This window comes from Saccopteryx leptura, chromosome 1, assembly GCF_036850995.1.
Source record: "Saccopteryx leptura isolate mSacLep1 chromosome 1, mSacLep1_pri_phased_curated, whole genome shotgun sequence".
Classification (NCBI taxonomy): domain Eukaryota; kingdom Metazoa; phylum Chordata; class Mammalia; order Chiroptera; family Emballonuridae; genus Saccopteryx; species Saccopteryx leptura.
In genome coordinates this window covers 336148776-336157605 of record NC_089503.1, presented here as the reverse complement: position 1 = coordinate 336157605, position 8830 = coordinate 336148776, and positions in this window count along the sequence as shown.

Genomic DNA, 8830 nt, shown 5'->3' with positions numbered 1-8830 from the left:
AGAGGCTTGACTTAAGCTGATTTAACCAAAAATGTAGTACCTCATAAACCAAGAAGTCCAGGCTACAATGTTGTTTGATTTAGTGGTGTCATCAAAAAGCCATTCTTTCACGTGTCCTTTTTCCTCTGGCCATCTTATTTGTGGTTGAAATACAGCTGCCAACAGCAACAAGTTTTGTTATTCATATCCAGTGGGGGGGGGGGGGCAAGCCTCTTCACAGAACCCAGAGGATAAGCGCTCCCCTTCAGCCTGAGCGGGCCAAGGCAGACCATTAAGGCCAAACCTGGACCAGTAAATTTAATCAGAGAAAAATGTGCTTAGATTGGCTTTGACAAGCGATTTTCTTTCTTCCTTTCTTTCTCTCTCTCTCCTTTTCTCTCTCTCTCTCTCTCTCTCTCTCCTTTTCTTTCTTTCTATCTCTCTCTCTCTCTCTCTTTCCTTCTTTCTTTCTTTCATGTTTATTTGATTGATTCTAGAAAGAAGAAAGGAAAGAGAAGAACCCATCTATCCGTTCCTGTATGTGACCTAACTGGGGATCGAACCTCTGTGCTTCCAGGCTATGTTCTAACCAACCGAGAAGAGGAAAAGCAGTGACATCATCTGGGCTTAAGACCACAGTTACTGTGTGGAGCCCTTCCTAGGGTCTGTTAGGAAGGAAGAGGGGGTCCCCTCGGCAGCATTATATGGTTTAAGGGCTGAGTACAGCCAAGGCAACAAGCGATTTTCAACCGGTGTGCAGCAAGGATTTTTAAAACATGCAATACCTGACTATTTAGTCAGGGTTGCTGACCTCTTTTCCCTTAGATTGGTCAAACAAAAAATGACAACAGCCAACACAATAATAGCTGTCTAGTGTAAGTGAATCAAAATTATACCTTTATTTTTTGTCATATCCGCAAAAGATACTTTTTTTTTTTTTTTTTTTTTTGGTGTGCCCGGAATTTTAGTAATTACTTTACGTGTGCCATGAGATGAAAAAGGTTGGAAAGCACTGGCTTAGACTAATCAGGACTGGGGATGGGGTCGGTGCTTGAACAAATCCAGGGTTCTAATTTAGGAGAGAGGCAAACAGGCTGGCTCAGCCAAGGCTGGTGCCCACCACAGGTGGGGAGCATCTGGACACTGAATTCATAACATGCCTTGGCTGCTGTTTCCAAATGCCCCCGTGTCTTCTGTGAGCAATAAAACACAAACCCATTTTTAAAATGTTTTGGAGTACAGCTGAATTCACAGTGGTCTTTAGCCACGTATCTTCTCCACCCAGAGATATTCAAATTATGCTGACAATCATCTGATTAGAAAGGAAAGAAAGAAGGCAGGAGGGCTGGAGTAAGGGAGGGAGGAGGGGAGGGAGGGAGGGAGGGAGGGAGGGAGGGAGGGAGGAGGGAAGGGAGGGAGGGAGAGAGGGAGGGAGGAAGAAAGGGGGGAGGGAGAGAGGGAGGAAGAAAGGAAGGAGGGAGGGAGGGAGGAAGAAAGGAAGGAAGGAAGGAAGGAAGGAAGGAAGGCTTTTTGTGTTGAAAACCTTCAAATTCAATTGCAGCTCTTGTGGGAGTCAGTGCAGCCCTGTCTCCCTCTGCTGGAATCACAGAAAAATTGTCTAAGGCAACTTTTTATTCGTTTCCAAGTCTATTTTGAACTGAAACTCATAGGCTTCCATGTTCAAATATAACTTCACAAGAAGTCCCCGAGTTTCTTGTTGATGAAGTCTGATCTGCTTGTCACAATGCTGGGGAATCACTGTGGTGACTATTGTGGGGAGAAGAGGAAAAGCAGTGACATCATCTGGGCTTAAGACCACAGTTACTGTGTGGAGCCCTTCCTAGGGTCTGTTAGGAAGGAAGAGGGGGTCCCCTCGGCAGCATTATATGGTTTAAGGGCTGAGTACAGAATACAGGGACTTGTTTTGTTGCCCCCTGTAAGGCCAGTAACCACGCCACCATCACAGCTGCCTGGCCTGTGCAGGTTCCCATTTAATTTGGGCAGATCTTATTGAAACGGAGCCAGTAACTGGTGAGCCATTCTTTATTCCTGCTTGCAACCAGTGGGCGAGAAAATACACACAGCGGGAAACACTTCCCTTTCCATTCAGGGCTCCCAAAGCCACTGACTTTCTCCGGTTTCTCCTAGAATCAAAGGCCTCACCAGCCCCACTCAGTCCCCTCTGCATGCCTCCATCTTGCTGGCTGCCTCCCCTGCAACCACGTGGTCTCCTCCCTTCTCTGTAACAATGTGGGTTCCGCCTCCTCCAAATGGCCTCCTCATTCCTCCTTTTAAAACTTTTCCCCGGGGCCCTAGCCACTCGGCTCAGCAGTAGAGCATCCACCTGGCTTGTGGAAGTCTCGGGTTCGATTCCTGGCCAGGGCACAGAGGAGAAGTGCCCATCTGCTTCTCCACCCTTCTCCCTCTCCTTTGTCTCTATCTCTCCCTTCCCCTCCTGCAACCAAGGCTCTAATGGAGCAAAGTTGGCCCGGGTGCTAAGGATGGCTCCATGGCCTCTGCCTCAGGTGCTAGAATGGTTCCGGTTGCAGAGAAGCAATGCCCCAGAGGGGCTGAGCATCACCTCCTTGGTGGGCATGCCAGGTGGATCCTGGTCTGGTGCATGCGGGAGTCTGTCTGTCTGCCTCCCCCCTCCGCCCCACCCCCAGCTTCTCACTTTGGAAAAATACAAAAAAAACACCTTTTCCTTGGGACAATCCCCTCCTCCAGCACACATTAGCATAACGAGGTCCCTTCCCAAGCATGAAGGTAATCAGCCGCCCCACGTGGGCAGTGCCATTTTTAATAAAAGTGAGCAAAACCAAATAACACAGATGTTATGAACTTATTTGCCCAACACCCCCAATCTAACTGCTACTGAATATCCTAGTAGTTTGCAACTGAATGGTCTTTGGCATTCACAAAACATTTTCACATCCCCAATTTCATCTGACATCCAGACCCAGCCCTGGAAGTAGGCATAGCAGAGCATCTTCACTTCGTTGGTGAGGAACTTGAAGCTCCCAGACATCGACTTATTTTCCCCAGGACACGTGGTTAACAAATATAAAAATTCCTGCTTTTGACCCCAGAACCTGAGCTTTTCCATCGATTCTGAACTCCTCCCTCTTCCTGAAATGACTGGTCTGTAAAATGATTTTGTTTGTCAACCTGTCTCCTTACTTAACGTGTTGCCCAAGGCATTCTAATGACAACTCAGATCTCTTAGCTAATTAGTTCCAGATTATACCCCGCTAATTAGAGGGTCTGATTCATCTGAATGAAATAGAGGGTTTTTCAGCAATGGTAAGGATGAATTCTTTAAATGAGAAGCCACATCTGGAACTGTTCAACTCTTGAAGAAAAGAAAGAATGTAATTGAATTTTATAATAAAATATACAACAAGTTTAAATTGAACCCATGGGCAAATGTACAGCAGAAAAGAAAGACCTAACTTTTTTTAGCATGTAACTGTCTTGACTCACAGACTAACTTTATATGCATATAATTCCTTAAAATAAGTTAACATAAATCTTTTTGAATCTGTTGAAAAAATAAAAACAAAATAGCAAGCCTCAGAGTGTATTCTTGTCTCCATTTTTTTTTCCAAATGACTTGGTTCTTTGCTTTAAAGAGAGAAAAAAAAAAACCCTGGAGATCTTTAAGAGGCAGTGAAATGAATTCTATTTCTAGATTTGAGTTTACCTTCTGCCCTCTGAGGGTGAGGGTGAGGCTTTCCCTACTAGGGGCCTCTTGAAATCACCCTGACTCGTGTTCCACACCTTCACACCTTGCCATGCCACTAGGAGAACTAATCTAGGACAACTCAGATGTGAACACAAACCACAGGTTTGGGGAGATTTCACTCCTTGATCACTGGAGGCCCAAGTTTACCTTAGGGGTCTTGTAGAATTGGGACTATTCCAGCTGGGAGAGCTACTGGGGCTCCTTAGGTTAATCTACCTCATTGGCCAACAGTCAACAGGTCCAGATAGGTTCTTTAGATTTGGTTGCTTTCTCCAAGTGGCCATAAAATTGTATGAGGTTCTTGTTTTCATCTGGGAATATCTGGTAATGTTCTGTCTGGTAATTTTCAATACTGAAGATAGAGCCATTCAATCCATGGTGACGTGGTTTTTAGGTCCACGACTCCTGTTTCTAATTGTAGAAAATGCTAGCGAGCAGTGCAGGTGGTTTTCTCAGGTGGTTCTTGAATTGAATGGTCAGTAGTTTCAGTAATGACTCAAGTGTCATCTAACTTTAGAAATCCCACAGCTCATGCTCTGAAAACTCTGTGTTAGGGACTTGTAATTTTTAGAGACCCTGTGATTATTTTGCTTAAAAACCATGCCTTGCTTTCAGGTCAAGTTACAGGTGTTTATTAGTGGTGGTTCTGTGTCATTTTAAAATAGAAAAGAAAAAGAAACTCTGCTCTGTCTATCCCCATTTGCCCCCATCAAGTCATGCAAGGTGCCTGTCTAACTCAGGCATCCACAGCCTCTAGAGCAGTGGTAGTCAACCTGGTCCCTACCGCCCACTAGTGGGCGTTCCAGCTTTCATGGTGGGTGGTAGCAGAGCAACCAAAGTATAAATAAAAGATAGATTTTAACTATAGTAAGTTGTTTTACAAATATCTATTCTGCCAAACTTAGCAAAAATCTGACATAAAGTACTTGGTAAGTAATTATTATTATATGCTTTAACTTGCTGTAACTCTGCTTTGTAAATTTTATAAAGTAAAGTTACTTCCCTACTTTATAAATCGTCTGGGAATATCTTCTAACCGTACTGTGAAACCGGTGTACGGTTAGAAAATTTTACTACTAACAGAGATACAAAAGTGGGCGGTAGGTATAAAAAGGTTGACTACCCCTGCTCTAGACAGAAGGGGGTGGAGCCTGAGGCACTGGAAAATCTGTAAGAAAGATGGCCAAACTGCTCAGGATATAGGACAGAGACATTCGAGTAAATGACCAAATGGCCTTGGGTATGGGGTGGCCCCCTTGCTTAGCATTCAATGCCACAGGGCATATCCCACTGTGGGAGACTGCAAGCTGGAAAAGCCCTTGCCATTTAAGGCTTAGCCAAAGGTTAAGCTCTTTTCCCCACACCTCCATATTGACTATGAAGCTGAGTATTTGTACTGGTCTCAGCCCCCACCTCACTTGCTTAAGTTGTGAGAGGCAATTTACATGCCCTTCCTCTCACCCTTTGTTTGTTCTGATGTTGGTTGATTTCAGTTATACATGATGGGGGGATTCCTGCTTACATCCTTAAATGGATTTCTGTTTATGCCTCAGAAGTGTGACTTTGTATAGGAGACTTCCTTATTTGCATATGGCTCTGCACTATATAATAAAGCAGACTGAGGGCTTTGCTCTGCTTTTGCAAGCTAAAGGCATTTCAGAGACCTCCTGATCCCATCCCTTTTCTCTCTGAGTTTATTTCTTTATTCCGCACTGTTCTCTCTCAGGACCTGGACAATTACTAAACTGCGCTAGTCCCCGGCATCGCACCTCAGTTGGACACCATGTTGTGTGTCCTGGGAAAGAGCCCCGTGTAGGAGCTCACTTGGATCAGTTCCATCAGTCTACTAGTTCTGATTCTCTCCTCAGTACAAAGTTTGCCCTAAGACTATGGCTAACTCAGCAAACTCACTGCAAACCTCCAGAAAGACCAACATAGAAAATAGTTAAGATTTTAGGCAAACTTTCAGCCTCCTTCTGTTACATCTAGAAGATAAAATACCAAAGAATTCAAATATAGCAACCCTCCCACAAGGAAATAGAGGCTATGTCCAAAGATAGTTACTATAAAGCAGGAGGAGATACAATCCTGTTAGGAAGGCAGACAGCACAATAGTAACAGCTCAGATTCAAGCCACTTCTACCAAGGTTCAAAGCCCAGTTATTTTATTTACATTTATGTGGCCTCTGGGAGGTAAACCTGTCTGGGCCTCAAGTTGTCCATCTACAAAATGGGGATGATAGCAACAGAACTTTTTTCTTAGGGAGGTAAGTACATTTATAAACAAAAAGTGCAGGACACTTGTAAAACGTTCCATTGTCACCTCTCAAGGGGAAACTGAATTTGTCATAGACCACACTACCACCTTGCCCTTACCCAGAGTTTTATGCTGATGGATGCTTTTCATGCATTCTTTCATGCACTTCTCACAACAACCCTGTGTGGTGGGCTAGGTGGGAATTAATGCCTTTGTTTTATACATAAGAAAACTTAAAGAGTCCAAGAATTTTCTCCACTGGAAAATGAAGCAATTAATAGCTCATCAGAAGCAACTCATCTCTAAATTATAAACATACATTTTCATGCCAAGCTTATTTTCTTCATTTGGTTGAAATTGGTAACAACTTTCTAAAACTGCATAAACTGGTAAATTTTTGTGTTATCCTACAAATTCCTCCCTCACCCATGTATCCACCCAGAACGAGTTCAAGTTGTATGTTCGCTGCCTCTGAGCTTCCGCCGAGCGTGTTTCTGTGCTAAGTAGGCACACACATGTATATACCTGCCAGTTTCTTTATTTGCGAGTTATAGAGTTATTATTTATTATAACTATTATAGGAAGCTTTATTTCTCCAAACTAGAAGCAATCCAAATGTCTATCAACAGAAGAATGGGTAAAGAAATGAGAGTTTACTCCTACAATGGACACTACTTGGCAGCAAACAGGAATGAACTGCGAACACGTGCAACAACATGAATTCATCTTTAAAATGTTACAAGGAGTGAGAAAAGCCAAATGCAAAAGGGCACATACCTTATGATTCCATTTATATAAAGTTTCAGAAATTACAAAACAAATCTAATGGTGATGAAATTCCAGCCAGGGATTGTGAGGTCAGGAGGAGGTGAATATACGGAGTGACCAGAAATGGCGTGAGAGAACTTTATACAGTGTCAGAAATGTCCCGTCTCTTGATATGAAGGTGCGGTGATGGGTATGCACATTTGTTAAAACTTCTTGAATTGTATACTTAAGGTCTGTATATAAATCATGCCTCAATAAAAGCTGTCAGCTGTAGGTAGTTTATTAAACGATAACAACTTCTCCAGAAATATAGCTATGACTAGACAAGCCGATTATTTAGATGCCCATATTCATGTGGACTAGTGATTAACATGCAATAAATAAGAACAAGATGATACTGTAGAAAACAAACCATGCCATTGTGCCTGACACTTTGACTGCAGGTGAGCACTCACTTGAATACCAAGCCCTCAAGTGGTCCAGACTAGGAACCCATTTAGTAACACAGATATTTTTAAATGTAGTCTTGTTTCTTTTATTAAGAAAGAGCCTCCAGAACAATAAACTCCAGCTATTTCTCTCACTTTGGTATTCTTCTTATTTTAACACACATATATTGCTTACTGACTCAATTTCTTAAAGATAGTCAAACCTCTCCTCTGTGGTCACATTTACAACCATTAAGCCAGCAGGACATCTCAGAACAATGCAGAATTGTTGACTAAGGACAGGGTGACTCAGGGCAAACCCTTCATCACTCCTGGGAAAAAGAGGAAGGCTCACCAGAGATTCTGTCTTGCGCTCTTGAATCTAGTAATCAAGGCCCCTTAGAATGCGAGGAGGACAGGCCAGCTCGGCCCCTGGAGAGAGCAGCTCAGGCGTGGTCACACCATTAGAGGGGCAGTCAGTGGCAGCAGGGGCTTTGGGCCTTCACAGTCTGTCCTGCAGAGAATTTCCTTGGATGAGCTGACCCCAACTATTTTCCCCCAAATTCAGCCGAGTTGGGGGTGGGGAGAAGAAATCCTGCCCTTTTTCAAAACAAACAATGGCAGGGACTCAGGTCCTATTTCTGTGCCCAGGTCCTATTTCTGGGCACAGAAACCTTCTAAGTCTCTCTGAGCTCAGTGGTAACAGAAGCTCCTGGCATCAACACCATGTCTTAGAAAGACCCATTTATTTCCAACCTGTCTGCTTCACACTGGAGAGGGGAGCAAGAAGGTATCGGGTGAGAGGGGGGGAGGAAGGGAAAGCAGAGGCAACCGGCAAACATTTGCCCTTGAACGTGAGCTTCTTCACAGTTCTCAGCTGGTGCTTCAAGGATACAGGTGGGAGTTCTTGGATGGTAAGGCGGGAAGTGCTCTTCTCTCCACTGTATGTTTTTTCCTTTCTTCTAGAATTCCCTGTTTTTAGGTAGGTATATGCCTATTCAGAGTAAATACACTGCTCACAAAAATTAGGGGATATTTTATTGCTTCATATTCATTTTTAAATATGCCCTAATTTTTGTGAGCAGTATACATTTCCCAGCATTCTTTGCAGCTAGATGTGGCCATGGCACCAAATTCCAGCCAATGCAAAGTGCATGGCAGCCTCCTGGAACTTCTCTTGGAAGAGAGCTGGTATGCTCTCATTCCCCTTCTTCATTCCTTTAAGCATCCTGCTTCTTTGATTACAGAAATGATGGCGAGGCCACTGTTTTGCAGCCATGAGGTCAAAGGCCACACTCTAAGGCAAGGGTCAGGAACCTATGGCTCGAGAGCCAGATGTGGCTGTTCTGATGGCTGCATTTGGCTCGCAGACAAATCTTTAATAAAAAAATAATAATAATGTTAAAAATATAAAACATTCTCATGTACTACAATCCATTCATTTCCTACTGCTCATGTTCATGGTTGCGGGTGGCTGGAGCCAATCACAGCTGTCCTCCGGGACAACACCAAATTTTTATTGGATAATGCGTAACGTACAATGGTCGTTGTATGGCTCTCATGGAAATACATTTAAAAATATGTGGCGTTCATGGCTCTCTCAGCCAAAAAGATTCCCGACCCCTGCTCTAAGGCAACAAGCAATGAGCTGCA